Below are 19,297 nucleotides of genomic sequence, written 5' to 3'. Positions count from 1 at the left end.
TCTGTGTATGTGAGAGAGATAGCAGATATGTTGTGTAAAGTGGAAAACGAGGGAGAAATTTTATCATGTCATGACTGCAACAGTAAATGGCAAAAAAAAAGCTAAACAAAAAAGACTTTTATTTTGGCAGTTTGTGTGACGTCATAAGGCAGCGCCCCTTCCGCGCTGGGATTCAACTGGAGAAAGGTTTGTTTAAGAAAACTTTTACACAGATATAAACCGATTGATTAAAGTTTCAGGTTTTTCACCCGATGCTGAATTATGTACCTGCTGTTGAAAATAATATTTTAATTCTTTATACACCGTAGTACTATTTACTCACAGTAACCGAAGGCTATTGTTTAAACAACAGAAATGTGTGTAATAAGTGTTTAATGAAGGTTTAATTTATTAAATAGTATAATGTCATTCCATTCCAAGTCTAATTATATACATTGGCTATTGTTTCTTGCTCAGACTTACTCTTTTACCTGATTTATTTTAGTTAATAACTCTCAAATAAAGAAACTGTTGAAGAGAAGTTATTTTGTTTCTGTTCATTGTTGTATTTATTTTAAACAGAAAATTTTTATTGTTTTGTTCATTTTAAACAGGATAAAGTGTCCAAACACAGGGAAAAACTCCTGCTGAAGCGACTGATCTCCACACTGTTATAAAGATGGCGTTTATTAAAGAGGAGAGTGAAGATGTGAAGATTGAAGAAACATTCACAGTCAAACATAAAGATCTGCAGGAACAAACAGGTTGGTTTTCATTCTCAAAGACTAACTCAGTCATTTGATCCTCATTCAGATATATTTTAATAATAAGAATACTAAATTAAATCCATCTTGCAGCCCTGAGTGTGCTGCCTAGTTCTCCTAAATGCACATAAGCACTCATTGAAAGAGGAATGCGTTTCTTTCATGTTACTTGTTCTCATGTCTTTTGTCATTATTTTATGTTTTAGTAGTCTCCCATTTTCTCTACCTTCTTAAGGTTATTGCTTTTCTTGTTCTCCTACTGTTTGTAAAGAGTTCTTGAGCACTGGCGCTATATAAAATAATTAAAAAAAATAAATTTAAACAAGTTTAACTGAGCTGACGATATTTGACCTACAGTATTCTTATAGAAGATATCTGCTATTACAGTGATGTTGGCTTGGTACTTTCCATTTGCATATGTCACGTTGATCACAATTCCCTTTTTTATCAACTTCTTTATGGGTTTAAAGTTGTTTTTTGAAGATGTTACTAGTTCTCACAGATAGTATCTGAGTTAGAATTACATCATTATTATAATAACTAATTACCAGGGCTATTGTGTTTAAACAGGCTTTCTGCGGGGTCTATAAATGTCTTAAATTCCAAAATCTAAAATTTAGGCCTTAAAAAGTCTTAAATTTACTTAAATATTGTGTTGTAGGTCTTAAATCTTTTTTTAAACAAGTCTTCATTTTCCTTTGTTCATGTTTTGCTACCCAATCTGGCCAAAACCCATACAATAATCAACAATCCATCTTAATAAAACTTTAAAGGTTTTTCTTCAAAAAGGTCATTTTAATTCAATTTATCATAATAGTTTAATTATTTTCCTTACAATAACATTTGTTTAAACGTGCTCCATGTATTTACTGCTGAGGACATCGACCTGGACAGATTGTTGTGCATTGATTTAGTTTATTATAGTTTTTAAAACTTTTAAAACATTTGTTCATTTGCTTTTTTTTTTAAAGAAAGTTTATTTAGGAAAAAATGTGTAGATACAAGTAAAGCTATTTAAAATCTTTTGCTAAGAAATATCTAAAATATATAGATATATATTTTATATATATATATTTTCATTAATTTATTATTGTATTATTAAATGTATTCAATTATATATATTTTTTAAGGGCAAATTAAAATATTTTCCATCTGGGCCATTTGAAAAATTCCTTAGCCTTTAGCCCTTAATGAGTCTAAAATTTAATTCATAATGGTCTTAAAATGTTTTTAAAAGTCTTACATTTAACTTGGTGAAACCTGCAGAAACCCTGGTTTAAAGTATGTCAAAAACATGGATGCCCCCAATATTAAACATGCTGAATAAAATGGACACTAAAATAATTAATTATTATAATACATTGTACAGTATTCTTAACTATATGATGTTGCTGTGGGACGACGTGAGACAAAACAAACAAATTATAGTGGAACAATAACGTTTAGCATTGCACTGACTACAACTGGCCAACAAACTAGTCTAAAAATGACTTTTGCTGCGTAAGAAATGGATTACAGCATGCTGATGATATGCAAACATTTGAGTGTAAAGTTCGTCAGTATTGACCATTTCTTCATGTACCAGCAGGCGGCGCCATTGGAATGTTTTTGCTTGAGACTTTTTTAAAGAAATAATTTTTAGATCCTTAAAACAGTGTTATGCTGCTTAGGCATGGGACGATAACAGTTTACAAGGTATACCGCGGTTTGAAAAAAGTCGAGGTTTTAAAACTGCCAAAATGTTCTGCTATACCATTCCTACGGTATATGTAAGTTTTTTTATTTTTACATTTTGTTTTAAGTTTTTCAGGACAACAGTAGTTTTAAATCGTAAAGAAATCTGAGTTTTTGAAACTAATGAAGACAGCAGTAATGATGCACATGATGCAGAAATGATGTTCAATGATGCATTAGAATTATTCAGCCTGACATGTTTACTGCTCCAAAATATTTTAAAAGTTTCTCAAAAAATATATATTATGTTTAAAGGGGAAAAGTTTTAGTTTTTTACCCAGACATTTAAAAAGAATATATTTTAGAGCAGTAATCAGTGAAAGCGTAATATTTTTATTTAAGGTTTTCATACCGTCAGAATCTTATACTGGTTTATGCCTAATGCTGCTTGATGTTGCAAAGTCATTTAATTCATTCGTTTTCTTTTTGGCTTAGTCCCTTTATTAATTTGGGGTCGCCACAGCGGAATGAATTGCCAATTTATCCAGCATATGTTTTATGCAGCGTATGCCCTTCCAGCTGCAACCCATCTCTGGTAATCATCCATACACACTCATTCACACTCATACACTACAGACAATTTAGCTTTACCCCATTCATCTGTACCGCATGTCTTTGGACTGTGGGGAAAAACCGGAGCACCCGGAGGAAAACCATGCGAACGCGGGGAGAACATGCAAACTCCCCACAGACATGCCAACTGACCCAGCCGAGGCTCGAACCAGTGACCTTCTTGCTGTGAGGCAAAAGTATCTACTATCTATCTATCTACTGCGCCACCGCATCGCCTGTTGCAAAGTCATATTTTCTAATTTTGTTTTTCTTGGTATGTATAGTCATGAACCCACTTGTTTGTAGAGCAAGTAGCCGTTTAATATTCCTGGTTATTTCTCCAATAGACAACTGAAGTTCTAAAACACTAGCATATGAGATCAGGCCCCATTTCAGAAAGGAGATTAAGTGAAAACTCGGAGTATTTTAACCCTGAAATGAGAGAAGCTTTGGGTTTTCCGTTTCAAAATGGCAGGTTTGTCAAACTTTAGATTGCAGGGTAAGTCAAGCTTGTTTCTGAAAGAGAGGTAACTTTATCCCTGAGTCAGTTACCGTGGTAACTTACTCTGTAAACCTAACCTGGTCAGGAGCAGGTTTTATTCTCTAAACTCTGAGTTTCTGTCGGTCTCCTTTCCTTTTTTAAAGATAAAGTAATATTTCACGCTTAGACGTACATTTCTAGCCACCTATTTTTTTATGTGCATTTTGGATGGGCAAAAAAAAATCTTGAAATACAGGCATAAAAAACATGCGCATAACAGAGTAGGATAAACTTTTTCGATAAGAAAAGATAAACTTACGTAAACTATGCAAGCACTTTTACTGAACAAATTTCAGTATGTGCATTAAAAAAAAGGTTTGTTATAAGAGATCATATAATGAAAATGTTCAATTAATTTTTTTTCAATTCACCTTTATTTGTATAGCGCTTATACAATGTAGATTGTGTCAAAGCAGCTTCACATAAAAGATCATAGTAAATTGGAACAGTGTAGTTCAGTTTTTAGTGTTTAAGTTCAGTTCAGTTTTCATGTGTGTGAATTCCTGCACTTTATTCGGGAATTTATTCCCGCGCCGCATGAAATCTGGTCGGGTCCCAAGACAATGCACAGGTACAGCCACGGAAATGCAGACCTATATCCCGAAGTAACTTTAACAGTCGAGAGGAAAAGTCACGTCACCAGGTTAAATGGGCCACAGTGAGATAGAGAGACAAATGGAGTTCACCTTGTGCATAGTTTTTGCGTTTTTAAGTAGTTGGCGCCTGGAGTGTTGTAAATACCATGCCTCCCTCGCGACAGAGCGCATATGAGATAAATGACGTCAGTACATAATAACTGGTTATGATTATTACTGTACCGATACCGAATTGTCCGCATCTGCATCGCGGTGCACCGTAGAAACAATTAATTTTGACACAGCTAGATTTCACGCCAAACCTTCAGTGTGGAGGGAGACAGCCTGCGCTCCAGCTATCCTGAAGGTAGAAAACACAACACTAATCTGGCAAGTCCGGGGGTTTTCTCAGAGAGAATTCCCACATAACCAATAGACTCCACTGTAGAACATGCCTAATAGGGTGCTCTAGTCCTGAGTGACGGTGTTGACCTGATAGGTCACCTAGACAGAGCGCGGTGGACTTAGAATCCATCCAAGGAGGTTCCAGAGCACTACACGGGTGCCAGATGGGTGCCGGTTCCAGAAAAATGGAAGTGTTTTTCCGGGGAATTTATCAGGGAGGGCCATCCCTAGAAGTGTGAGTCCGGAAACTCTGGTCCAGTTGGGCCAGAGAGGTGCAATGAGCGAGACCCACTCCTCATCTCCCCGACCTTGCACAGTGTCTGTGCGAGCAGGCTCACTGGGAAAAATGCATATTGCGTAACCCACAGGGAGGGCAGCCAGCAAAGGGCCGCTCGGGAGAAACAGCAGGATGACCTGGGCTTCTCTAAAGCATGCCCATAACAGCTGGAACGTACCAGGGTGGAATCTCTGTTCTCCCGGAAACATACTGGTCCTGAGAGCATGTAAGCTGGCATGGAGAGCTTGTACGGGATATGAATGGCGTGAAGCTTTTTAGCCGCAAGACTCTGGAGGAGCAGATGGCAAACGAACTGAGACATGTTGCGGTAGCGCACACCCCCCAAACAGTTGATGTACGTTATCGCAGCCATGCTGGTCGTCCTAATCAACATGTGTTTCCCCCTTCTGCTTGGGTAGGGACCGGCGGAGAGCAAGAAACAATGCCAACAGCTCCAGGCAGTTGAAATGCCAATGCAACCGGGGTCCAGTTTAAGAACCTGCAGCTGCATGCTCGATACACACAGGTGACATACACTTGGTGCTCTGTGCGCCATGCCCATCTGGGGACCCAATCGCGAAGCCAGCGCTGAAATGGTCTCATATGAACAATTGAGAGGCGTGATAGCAGCTAAAAATGTTATATGCCCGAGGAGCCTTAATTTAATCGGACAGGGCAGCGCCAGCCCAGCGCGCTAAAAGCGAACCATGATGCAGATCGAGTCCAGCTCCAACCCGAGATGAGAGAAGCTCTGCCCGGGGGGGAGCCCGCTCGTACTTGGTTGACCCAAAACCCGAACAGGCTGAGGTGCCGGAGCACCAGGTCCCTGTGCATAATCGATCAGTTCAGAGAGCTAAAAAAATAGTAACAGTCAATGAATAATCAAAAATGCAGATGCGCGTGCGTCAAAGAGGCACAGGGTTTCCTCGACGCATGGAAACAGGGTGAGCACAATGGGAGGACTGTTACTACCATGCTGGGCCCCCCGTCGCAGTATAAGGAGGGAGAGAATGAGACATGGAGTGAGCGTCCTTCAGGTCTATAGCTGCAACCAATCCCATGGACAGACGCACGGGGCGATGCGTTTCTGCATGAGCATCTCGATCGGCATCCTGAACAGATGACAGATCAAACCACGCAGATAGGATTGGTATAACCCACTGCTCTCTGGATACGATGAAGGGGGGTGTAAACCCACTCTTCATCTCGGCTGGAAGACTGGCTTGATTGTATCCTCAAGCCTAAAGTTTATTTCATAACAAACAATCGTAATGGAATTTAAATAAGTGAATCCTGCTTTAGTTGGGTTGCAAAACTTTACTGTAAGACATTTTTCAGATCATGGTGATTTTTTTTAACTGACTGAAGTTTCTATTGCTGACTACATAATGTTGAGTCCTCTAACATCCGCTTTAAAAATCTGAATTTCCCATCACCAGGCCCGGATAAATAATTCAGAGGCCCCTGGGCACAATGTCTTGTAGGCCCCCTACTTAGCCGCACCCCTATAGTTGAATTAAAAAATAAGATTAATATAATATTTGGTAAATAAAATAATCTATATAACGTATTGTCCACATTTTTAAAGTAAATATGATTTACAGTACATATATTTCTAGTCTACAAAGATTTAACTTATTTTTAAAGCACATTTTGAAAAAATATATACTAATACTACTAGGGGGAAATTGATGGATTTTAATATATTTGTTCAAGTTCACTGAAGCAGTACTAAAAAATTATATTTAAGGGTATTTTTAATGTATAACTTATACAAACTTATAATGCACATTTGGATTTGAATAACACCTCCCCAATCCAGTTCTAGGAATCTGAGTCCTCCATAATACACACACTTATTAATGATTCCTACTTGTCTTCCTTGTGAGAGTAGGCAAAATCTAAGTGCGGGTCTGGGCCCATAAGGCCCATTGGTTAATCCAGCCCTGCCCATCACTACTGTGTGTCTAACCTCAGAAGCAGCCTTGCACACATATTGTACTTAAGGCTGCTATCTTGTGGGCTGTTGTATTTGAATTTAAGGATGGGTAGATGGTTGTGGTAGATTATAGTGTTCATGTGTTCTCTGAATACATGTTTCAAAAAATGCATGGCTGAGTTTATATTATACAATATTTATTCTAATGATTTCGAAACTTGCACCTAACAAATATCCTTATTTAGAAAAAGGAAGATTCATCTTACATCAGCCCGCACGTTACACCCTCTAGTTGGTCCAGCAGTGAGACTGGGGGACAAGCCATCTCCAGCCGCACTGCCGAAACAGCCCAGGAAGTGCAGCCATTATGTCCGATTCGAGAACCGTAACCGCGCATTGCACCCCGAAGGATGGAGGCGAGCCCGGTCTGTCATCTAAGAATAACAGCTCGCCCTCCGATGTCGTGATGGACCTTTGATCTCCGGTGTCATCAAGTGGAGGCACGGGCTTCCTGGGGAATGAACTGCACAACCATCCGAAGCTTGGATTGGGCTCGCTGTGGAGCAGTGGGAGGTCCACGCTTTCACGGGGAGCAACGGGGGTGGCTGAAGCCGTGATTTCAGCTGTGCAACAGCCACGCCCTCACAGTGAGAGCATGAGCTGTCCGCGGGCCCCGCATCAATATGCTGGACCCCCAGACCTGTCATGTGATACCCGTGCCCATCATCTGGAGATAGGAACCACCACATCCAAAAATGCACAGTCAGAATAGCGTCTTGAAAAAGATGTGTTGAATGACTGTGGCTCTCTTAGGGAATCTGCCTCTTAAAATGGAAACTGCTCTTTTGTGCACACCAGCTCAGGGGACAGGAAATCCCAGATCGTCCGCCACTGTCGAGTCTTCCCCTGCACTGGTGAGTAAACTTGAAATCAGGTTGGCAGATAGCGTGTCTTCAGTCTCGTGATTGGGTCTGAAGCAACAATTCTAGTGAGCTGACTCCAGCAGCAGACTGATATAGCATTGATTCGCTCATCAGGATCAGCTGTGGAGCCAAGCTCTGCCGATTCAATTGGCATTTCATTGGCCCGTTTTCTTATCTTCAGAAGTGGTAGGTCGTCTGATGAACTCCCATAGTCTGGTTTCCAGACGCATGTTGAAGTTCCTTATGAAGGGGAACAAAAACTTTTGCTTCTTACTGACGGAGCAGAGGGGTCAAGGGAAATGAGAGGGGAATGGCGAACGTGGAGGTGTGGATGTGAAGGTTGAGGGCGCCGACGAACCCAGCCGGTGAGTAGCAGCCTCGGGTGCCTAAAAGGAAACTCCGACACTGTCGACTGCGGGATAAAGGCTTTCGGCAGCTGACTTCATTCCAGCGAGATAAATCGGTAAGTTGATTTTGTTCAGAACACACTGCACTGAAGTCTTTGGTGATGCACTCGTTCACAGACGTCACGAGCACTCCAGTACAAGACAGTAGTCTTTGCTCTGTTGCTTCGATACATACTTTCGCTTTTTGTTTCTCACAACCAGTCGTTAAGTTTACACTGTTCTTCTCGACCCGGTTTCTCTACTCATTTCCCCGCACTGCAACAGTTCAGTCAATTTATTTTTCCTCTGCACACCACATAATGCTGCCCTCTTCAACTCTCCTCCTCTTCCTTTATACTCTCAGCCAGTTTCCTTTTCCCTGTCCCATGGGTGGAAACCAAATTAACAATGTTGATTGTAGTCACAGAAAACACCAACAATCATAAATGCATGATTATATGCTTTCATGGCTTTGCAATCAAAAAATTTTGTTATAACAGAGGCCAATGGAGAAAAAACAGCCATGAATATAACGAAAAGGGAGTAAATTTGCCCAGTGTATAGTTTTTTTTATTTTTATTTATTTTTTTTAAAGCATGTTCCCAGAATATGTCAAAATAAGATGTTCCCAAATATTAGTCCGTTTGCTGAAACACAGAGAAAGTTTTGGCCAAATTAAGCCTCAAAATCACCCCGGAATGGATGAAAATGACCCAAAAACACACAATGGGAAAGGTGCACAGTCCAGCCTTTATGCAGATGCTGTACAGGTATGTCTCATGTGTGCGAAGCAAATATTCTGCTGTTTGTTCAGCTGTTACCCCAGAACTTTTTTTTCTGATGTGTTTACCAGTCAGGCACAGAATAAACAAGTATTCCCTGTCTGCTTTACAAAATGTAGAAAAAACATTTTGTTGTAATTATGAATATATACGAATAAAAACAGTCCATTTACAGCTTTTAAATCTGTGTCTATCATTATGTAAGAAACTCTGAAAACTGGACTGACACTGTTTCTATTCACTATAACTTCTATGTTAAGCGGCTGTGACACTATTTATCTAATGCTTTTACAATGTAAATTAAGATCAATGGAATTGAATCTGCTTAAATGTAAATGGACCAAACAAAAAATGATCTGATTTTTTACATTTAATGTGCATCAAAATTACAGTGTGTGTAGCCAATGTTTCCAGTGTCTTTTTAGTTTTCAGCTTTTGATGAGAGTTTTTGAGACTTAATGAAAACTAATGTTTTTTTTTTTTATTTTAGACCTAATTGAAGAGAATAAGGGGAGTAAAGAGGAGGAACATCATGTCAAAATTGAGGAAAAAACTCATTCACAGACTGATGGTATTTTGAAAAGGACAGGCAAGAATCGTTTCACGTGCACCTGGACTCAGTGTGGAAAGAGTTTTGGAAGAAAAGGCAGTCTTAAGATTCACATGATAATCCACACTGGAGAGAAACCATTCACATGCACTCAGTGTGGGAAGAGTTTCAGCCAATCATCATACCTTAATAAACACATGAGGATCCACACTGGAGAGAAACCATTCACATGCACTCAGTGTGGGAAGAGTTTCAGCCATTCATCACACCTTAAGGAACACATGATGATCCACACTGGAGAGAAACCATTCACATGCACTCAGTGTGGGAAGAGTTTCAGCCAATCATCATCCCGTTATCACCACATGAGGATCCACACAGGAGAGAAACCATTCACATGCACTCAGTGTGGGAAGAGTTTCAGCTGCTCATCACACCTTAATCACCACATGAGGATCCACACTGGAGAGAAACCATTCACATGCACTCAGTGTGGGAGGAGTTTTAACTGCTCATCACACCTTAAACGACACATGAGGATCCACACTGGAGAGAAACCATTCACATGCACTCAGTGTGGGAAGAGTTTCAGCCAATCATCAAACTTTAATCTACACATGATGAGCCACACTGGAGAGAAACCATTCACATGCACTCAGTGTGGGAAGAGTTTCAGCCAATCATCACACCTTAATCAACACATGAGAATCCACACTGGAGAGAAACCGTTCACTTGCACTTGAGCCACGGTCACACTAGACTTTTCTCCTCATAGACTTCCATTCATACGCACGCAAATGTGTCAGACTGAAAAACACAAGTTCGTGCGTCAAGTTTCGCAGTTCACTGCCTTGCAAAGTTCAAGCTTTGTGAATTCTGACCTGCGAAATCGCATCACTTGACTGTATGAGACCAATCGTAGATCAAAACATGACCTCTCTGGACAGAAATGTAAAATATGGACCAATCGCTCACTTTTTTAATATCTAATCATCTTGTTTAATCCCGCCCCTTTTTGCAGCACCGTACAACAGAATTTTGCATGCTCAAACCCTAGTGTGACCGCAGCTTCGGTGTGGGATGAGTTTCAGCAACTCATCAGACCTTAATAAACACATGAAGATCCACACTGGAAAGAAACCATTCACATGAACTCAGTGTGGGAAGAATTTCAACCGATCAGTAAACCTTAATGAAAACATGAAGATCCACACTGTTGTGAAAGAGTATATGTGCTTGAGTGTGAGAAGACTTTTATTACAGCTCCAAAATTGAAACTGCATCAGACGATTCACAGTGGAGAAACCGTACAGTTCTGATCAGTGTCTACAGAGTTTCGCTCATTCGGCGCAACTGAAGAAACACATGGACATAAAATTACACACATGATATGAATGCAGCAAAACATTTTCTCATGTGCACAGGATGTTTCATGTCTGAATAATGTTTGAAAAGGCTGAGTGATGGTATACTGTTTTCCAACAATGTGTTGCGCTCCTCACATTTACTGTGAAAACAATTATGGCGGCTGAGAGAAGAACTGTTTCATAAACGTGGCAAACAGCACCTCTGCGGCTTAAAATCTTTTTGCAGGTGATTGTACAGGTGCGGATACATCTGTACTCCACTCTCCAGTGTATTCTTGTAGCTAGAGTTGTTTTGGGTAATGTTCTCTGTCTGACTCCCTGAATGAGAAACAAATCACTGGGAACACACCGCACATCAGACAAGGTGGAGCTCCAGGATGGTTAGTTTTCAGTATACCAGGGCCTCAAGTTTAGAAAGCTCATTCAACTGTCCTGTGTTACATCTTTTATTAGAGAAGTTTCTTTACTTTTAGGTTCAAGATTCTTTCTAGTTTACTACATTTACTTTTTTGAGTAGGATACAAACTCAATGAATATTGTATGATTTAGGCAGAGCAACAGGTATTAAGTTTTACAATATTAATACACTGTGATGATCCCAAGACTCCAGATTGGAGTATGTGGTAAATCCTGATTGGATGCCTGCATTACTCATCAATGAGTATATAAAAGTTGTTGTGCTAGCTACCCCAGGACGCTGTGGCTACTCAGGAGTCCTCATGTCAAGACCTGCCATCTCATTGACTCTTTAACCTTATGGTTTTGTTTTGCATTGCTTTTATCATGCAGTTAAAGTGTTGTTGTGGTTATATCCTAAGTTCTTTATCTTCATTATTACCCCTAGACTATGTTGGTTGCTTTGATTGATTGTTCTATGAGTTACATTTTATAATAAATCATTTGCATTCAGGCTCTTTTACGGTGCGACACAAACAAGTGGGTCATAACACTTTGCAAAATGTGTCCAGTTTTATCCGAGATCTTGTCCTTTTAGTCATGACCATAGGTGAGAGTAGGAACCTAGATTGAGCAGTAAATTGCCTTTCGTCTTAGCTCCTTCACCACAACAGACAATCACATCAACTACATTACTGCTGCCGCTACACTGATCTATCTTTTAATCTCACATTCCATTCCTCATGGAAAAAAAAAACACAGATACTTAAACTCCATTTTGGGGCAAGGACTCTCCTCCAAACTTGAGATGGCCACCTTTTTCCAGTCAAGCACCATGGTTTCTGTTAAGAAAAAAGCTGTTTCTTTCCCTGCCATGTCACACTCAGCAGCAAACTGTCCCACTGCATGCTGAAGGTCCATGTCCTATGAAGCCAAACAGATAACGTTATCTGCAAATAATAGAGACAGTCCTAGCATGCACCTAAAATTCTGTCAGTAAAACCTATTATATTTTTGAGATCAGACTCAAAAATAACTCATTTACAAAATTAAATAAATAAATGGATGGATAATCATTGTAGTGGTGGGAGGGGAAGTAGGATGGCTTGTTCAACCATAAACCAAGATGGAGCTCTCTCAGGAGGGATGGACCAGTGCGCGAGGTGTCTCAGACTGAAGGCGTAATAATGAAAAAAAATGCTCAGGAAACCCCAACCCTTTTTTATCAACTGGCTGTTGTGATGTACTCTTATGCAACCTAGGCTGCTTATTGTTTCAAAGAAATTAATTGACTAAATGATCAAACTGTTTTAAATATTGTAAAGAAATATTTACAGGGATATACTGAAGTAGAGGAGTAAGGAAGACAATTTATTTTGAGTATGATAGTTGGTTATTTTGAGTACCTCAGAGCAGTGGTTCTCAATTCTGGTGTTTGTTCAAAATGATTTGACAACCGTCCCAAATTAATTTTAGCTTCTATTCCTAGATCTTAGAATCACACCTCAGAAACAACAAAAGCAGAGATTGGGCTTATCTTTAACTGCTTAAGATCAATTTGCACCAGATCAGCAAGAGACAACATTTGTTTGAGTTTCCTTCGCCGACTGGCCTTCACAAAACACGGCGTTCCTGATTGGTTGGTGACTCTGCTTCAGTGACGTCCTTGGGATTCACTCGCTTGTGAGTGGAAGTTGTCCTGGGATACAGGGGTGACAGACTCTGCTGAGAGTCGGTTTGCAGAAGTTTTTTGCAGTTTCAGTGGTTCCTAAACTTTAAGAGGTTGCATGGAAAGTTCTTTGTGGCCCGATTGCGTGGCGGTGCAGTGTCCAAGAGTAAAGCGAGAGAGGGCAGAGAGCAGCAGCGAGCTAATGCAAAAAGAAAAGTTTTTTTTACTGTTGCAGTAGGTTTTTAAGTGATCTGGTTTGGTCCATCTCTACGGCTGTGTCTTGCAATGAGCAGTTGCCATGGATCGCAGGCCCACACCCTGTACCATTATGCTCAGGGTCATTAACAGACTGCTTGGTAATTTTATGTGTATTAAAATATCTTGTAAGTTCGTTACTATCTTACATCAAATGTTACAAGAGAAATACTGTTTCTGATACTAGTTTTTCATTTACAACAGTGTATTGCAAATATCACTAGCTTTTGTTTAGCACCAGACATCATACATTTCAGACACATACAGAAGGATTCATCTGCTATAAGGGTTAAAACCATTGATTAACTTGGTTGCAATAAACACATGTAGTATTCAAAGAAAGCCACTGCCCCAGAGGGAAACATTTAGTGTTCTCCTTAGGTCTCTGGAATTTTTTTGAAGTAGCACACAACTCTTAAATTCACAAATCCAATTTTTGTTAATTCACAAATTGTCTTTTGAATTTATGAGTTGGATTTTGTAAATGAATTGTGTTGTACATGGATTAATGTTATTTAGTTTTTTTTTTTAAATTACTTTTGAGACTGAGAATCATACGTTTACATTTAGTTGGGAATGAAAAGACATTCCTCCAGCATGGAACAGTCAATGAAAAGGTTTTGGAAAGTGATTTATAGCCTGCGCTCACTCCCAGACTGAAGGCTCCTGCAGGGGATGTAGACCTTCAGCAGTAGGTGGAGGTAGGGGGTGCAGTGCCAGTGATTTGAATTTGATACGAGTCTTGAGCGGTAACCGATGCAGAGAGATAAAGAGAGGAGTTACATGGAACTCATTGAAGACCAGATGAGTTGCAGCATTCTGGAGCATCTGTAGAGGATTAGGGGTGCAGGATGGGAATGCAGCTAGAAGAGCACTGTCGGGGTCCAGCATTGAAGTGACAAGAGTTTGCACTAAAAGTTGTGCAGCATGATCTGTTAAGAAGAGTCAGATTTTTCTGATGTTGAAAAGTGCAGATCTGCATGATGGAGCTGTATTAGCAATGTCCTCTTTGAAGGACAACTGATCATCCAGAATCAGATTTCAAGATTTCTTACCAAACTACATTGGGTAGTGGTGGATGATCCCAGCTGGATTGAGAAATTGTGTTGAATGTGTAGAGTTGCAGGGAAGGTGATGTAAGCAGATGAATAAGCAGTTGGTGATGTTTTTTTCCAAGCCAATATCCTTCAGGCAGTTTGATGTGAGCTAAACATTTGGAAATTTAGTTGAAAATAGCCCTTTGTAGTGTTTTGGCAATAATCAGGAGAGGGACTGGTCTGTATTTTTCATCCAATGAGGTGTTGAGTGATGTTTTCTTTTAACAGTGAGGTTACCCAGGCCTGTGTAACCCTGCAGGCCCTATACCACCCAACCTGCTCCGAGCTGGTATCGAACCGGCTACCTTCTGCATGGCAGTTGCTCTAACAAAGAGGCTAAAGACCATGGCCCCTAGCGTCTGTCACCAGAGCACCTTTAGAGGTCAGAGAAATAAGGTTTACCTGCACAGCACTTCACTAGCTGGCCTCTATGTGCCAGTGTGGAGTAAAGGAAGAGAGTGAATTTTTCTTTAGAGGGTGTTGTTTAATGGAGATTTAGGTATGATTTGGTGAGAAATAGACTGCTAATTTGAGTGTTTTGTTTGTGTAAAGAAAGAGGCCAGCTGATAAGGAGTTGGTGGAGGAGGACAGAGCAGGGTATAAAATGTCCTGAAAAGTTTGCGGATGTCTGAAGTGGTGTTAATTTTGTTATGGTAGTATGGAGTTTTGGTCGAATGGAGTTGGGAGGCTAATGATACCAGCTGGGTTTGGAACCTGCTGAGGTCAGTAAAGGCTTTTGATTTGTGCCATGCTCTCTCTTTTGCCCTGGGTGCTGTTCTAGGTTATCTCAGAACATGCCCTAACACTAACCATTATCAGACCATCTGACAGCCAGGGAGTAGGGTGCATTGGTCTGGTGGAGACAGGACTGATCTCACCTAAGCAGGATGTTAAAGTAGAGCAGAGTGTTTCTGCTGCACTATTTACATCAAGAAGTGAGAACCGTATATGCTTGAGGGAGGAGAGGATGTAACAGTGGAGGAGAAGTGTGTGGAGGACAAATCAATTTTTACTAGTAGCAATTTAGTTGATAAAATTAACAATTGAATTCTTGATATCAACAATTAAGTCTGAATGGCAGCCTACATTTAGTTAAGTTTCACAAACTAATTTCGAGAGGAGCACGTGATATGATTGACCGCAGCTGGTCTCTCATCTGCAATTATTAGTTTGCCAATCAGAATAATCCAAACTCACTATAAGAAGCCTAGCAAAAAAAATAACTACCTTATCTTCGTTTTCCGAAGAAAGCTTGACAGGACTGCTTCAGCTCCTTCACAATCTTCTAAAATTCAACATCTCTCTAGAACCCATCAACAATTCTACTACCATCATCTGACTACAACAAATCAACAACAACAACAACAGTGGAAATGACAAAACAGCAGCATCAAAACTACTCTCACATCATCAACAGCAACATGGACAGTAACGAAATCTCCGCTCTCATAGAAACACCAGCTCCGGTTCAACAACACCAAGCTCAGCCTAGAAGCCGACTCGATACAGTGGCTCCAATAAGAGGCCGAAGGCCTATCCTCTCTTCTTCAGCAAGGACTCAATGCTGCATACAATCCCCATCCCCCATCACTCAAAATCGCAACCCACCTTTTCTAGTTTCTTCATACGCCTCCGGAAGATCATCATCCCTCAATTTCAACAAGTTGACTGTGAACAAATGCCGCCAGAATGCCTTATAAACGCCAGAATCTCCATCCCCAGCAGCTGCAATAAAATGAAACTACCAAAACTCTATGAATCCATCTCATCACCACGCTGCCACCACACCCCCTATACTCAACCCACCACAGCCCTGCATGCACAAAATCTCTCCGGAGCATTAAAGAAAGCAACCAAGAAAAACAATAAAAAGCAATTCCATGGAACTGGACAAACTGCACCTACCATAACATTCCAAAACATGGACAATCCACCGGATTATGACGCCACTCTCGGACTTCCCACCCCCCTCCCTTTGCCTCCAGCTCCACATTCCAGTGAAAACTCCAGCCCTACTCTTCCAGCCATCCCTTCCACCCTTAATCCTCCTCAATTCTCTCTCCCTTTCAACCTCCCTCACTCTTCAACCCAGCTTATTTCTACCCAGTCTTTCTCTACGAGTCCTAACGCTCTTCCTCTCCCTACTCATTACCCCTCTTCCAGTATTCCCTTTACATTCCTTCACCAAGCACCCACCTCCATTACCAACCCTCCTTAACAGTTTACAACAGACAAAAGAGTACTCAAGAAGACAGTTAGTGGGGAATTTTTTTTGTCAAACAAGAATTGATTTTATTTTATGCACAAGAAATGTTGAAGGGTTTATAAGCAAGATCAAATATGAAGAAACAAGTCTGAGTGACCATAAGCCAATGTTTATGAATCTTGACTGGAGTAATGTGAAAAGAGGGCCAGGGGTATGGGTTTTAAACACAGCGGTTTTAAAGAATGAAGACTATGTTTTGAGTATAAAGCTAATTATTCAAGAGGAAAAATGGAATGAAATGTATAATGAGGACAAAAGAATGTGGTGGGAGAATGTGAAACATTTAGTTAAAAAGTTTACAATAAAATACTGTAGACAATTACAAAATTGTAAAAAAATATAAGGAAAAAGAGCTGAAAGAAAAACTAGAAAATGAATTGAAAAATGAGAATGGAAAAGATATACAAAAGATAAAAGAACTGGAAGGAAGACTGAAAGAAATGGAGGAGGAGAAATTTGAAGGTGCAAGATTAAGAAGCAAAGCTAAATTTACAGTGGAGGGGGAAAAGTGCACTAAATTTTTCTTTGATCTAGAGAAGACAAGAGGGAAGGCAGAAATGATTAAAGAAATAAGGAGCAAAAATGGGAACATAGAAGAACAAAATGAGGAGATTTTGGAAGAAATAAGATCATATTATGAGAAATTGTTTTGCACAGAGGGAGTAAAGGAAAAAGAAAAAAGGGAATTGCTAAAGCTAATCAAATCAAGAGTAGAAGAAGAGGAAAAAAGAGAATGTGACAAGGAGGTAAGAGAAGAAGAAATAAAAAGAGCAATTAGTGAATTGAACAAAAAGAAAAGTCCAGGAATTGATGGGTTGGGAAGTGAATTTTATATTGTTTTTAAAGATATTTTATCTAGTATTTTAAAGGAAGTATATGATGAGATTTTTGAGAATGGAGGGGTAAATAAAAGAATGGGGATGGGCTTAATGAAGGTGATATACAAAGGAAAGGGGGATAAAGTAGATAAAAAAAATTATGGACCTATAACAATGCTCAATACTGATTTGAAGATTTTAGCAAAAGTTTAGCAAACAGACTTAAGGAAGTGATGCCAAGCATAATAAAAACAAATCAAGCATATTCACCTTATTCCACCCCGCCCACTTTTAATTCTTCGCTCTTCCGCATTTTGTCATCCAACTTCCGGTACGCTGACACAGTACATCAGATGATAGTTTCAAAAGTTTTTACATAGTGTATAGTTAGCTGTAATTTTAGAAAAATGGCATTTAATGTTAGTTCAGTTAATGTTTTGAGCTGGGAGTACGGTGAAACCTCGCTACAACGATCAGATGGTCTCATATTGCCCCATCCATCTTCACCGTTAATGTGGGTAGACGACATGAAAAAGTGGCCAGAGGTAACTTACGGGGATATTTTTAATTACTTTGTCCTGTCACAAGGAGTAGATGGAGCGTCTATGAAGAATTATAAAAGTACCGAAGCCTACCAATATTTGCATAGTGGGAAAGTGGGTCGTGTGCGCCACAGCCGTGTGCACTCCAGCCAGTCGAGCAGTCCATGCCACTCAGCGTGGGTGCTACTTAGTAAGCAGGGATCAGTGGAGACTACAGGATGTTCGTGCATAGCTGGTTTAGGAAGGTCCTGTAGCCACCCAGCCTCTATGTTATGGAAGGTAAGTAAATAATACAAATTTTTATGATTTTGTATGTATGATCATGTCTTGTCACGTTTGTGTTAACATAAGTAAGCTATTCATGTATAACAGTGTGCTAACGTATTTTCATCATAACACACAGCGGCTGACTTGGTTACCATCTGCAGACTAAGTATCTTGTCAAATCTCTTAATTTGTGAGGTAAAAGGTAAGTGCTGTAAGGTAAGTAAATGTTTAACATCTCCTGAGTCTGAAGCAAAGATGGCAAGATGCTTTTTTGACGTGAATCCATCAAATGTCATGACTTGACGTTGTAAGAGGATTAGCCGAAAAGCCCTGCGAATCCTATTGAATTAAAAATAAACGGCATCTCAGGACATTCCACTACATGGACAATTCTTTTGATCCCGTTTCGGTGCACTTGCTTTAAAGCCCACGTCCATTGTTTTGAACACATGCTTTTGCGAGTTGCTGTGGACAATGCCTTGATGTTGCGCAAACGCCTTAAACCTTACGATCTACAGTGCCCATTAACGCTGCCAGAGCCACTGCTACGCTGCGTAAATTGTGGCGCAAAGAGATTGATGCGGCACTTTGTCAGTGTTACTGTATCACTCGGACATGGCGCCAGAGGCTTAAATACTTGAGCCTGAGATCTCAGCTGTGCAACAGCCACGTCCTCATAGTGAGAGCATGAGCTGTCCGCGGGCACTGCATCGACATGCTGGACCCCCAGACCTGTGATGCGATACTCGTGCCCATCATCCGGAGATAGGAACTACCGCATCCAGAAACGCACATTCAGAACAGCGTCTTGAAAAAGAAGCGTTGATTGACTGACACGGCTTTTTTTCTTCTCTTTCCCACAAAGAGTCAAATGTCATGACTTGACGTTGTAAGAGAATTAGCCGAAAAGCCCTGCGAATTCCATTGCCTTAAAAATAAACGGCATCTCAGGACATTCCACTACATGGCATTCATAGGCAATTCTTTTGATGCCCTTGCATTAAAGCCCACGTCCATTGTTTTGTTGACATGCTTTTCATGAGTTGCTGTAGACAATGCCTTGATGTTGCGCAAATGCCTCAAAACTTGCAGTCTACAGTGCCCATTAAGGTTGCCAGGGCCACTGCTATGCTTTGTAAACTGTGACGCAAAGAGATTGAAGCAGCGCTTTGTCAGTGTTACTGTATCACTCGGACATGGCGCCAGAGAGTTA

At 40.3% G+C, this 19,297-nt stretch overlaps 1 protein-coding gene and 1 pseudogene across 1 annotated transcript in view; both read right to left on the bottom strand.

Annotated features, from left to right (window-relative positions):
• LOC130222340 (gastrula zinc finger protein XlCGF57.1-like) overlaps positions 1-19,297 on the bottom strand; it is a 410,257-nt pseudogene that overhangs the window by 138,722 nt on the left and 252,238 nt on the right.
• LOC130222333 (gastrula zinc finger protein XlCGF57.1-like) overlaps positions 1-19,297 on the bottom strand; it is a 159,030-nt gene that overhangs the window by 14,241 nt on the left and 125,492 nt on the right. The gene's annotated exons all lie outside the window — the stretch shown is intronic.

This window comes from Danio aesculapii, chromosome 4 (assembly GCF_903798145.1).
Source record: "Danio aesculapii chromosome 4, fDanAes4.1, whole genome shotgun sequence".
Classification (NCBI taxonomy): Eukaryota; Metazoa; Chordata; class Actinopteri; order Cypriniformes; family Danionidae; genus Danio; species Danio aesculapii.
Note: the sequence above shows the minus strand (reverse complement) of the source record. Positions and strands in the feature narration are given on the sequence as shown.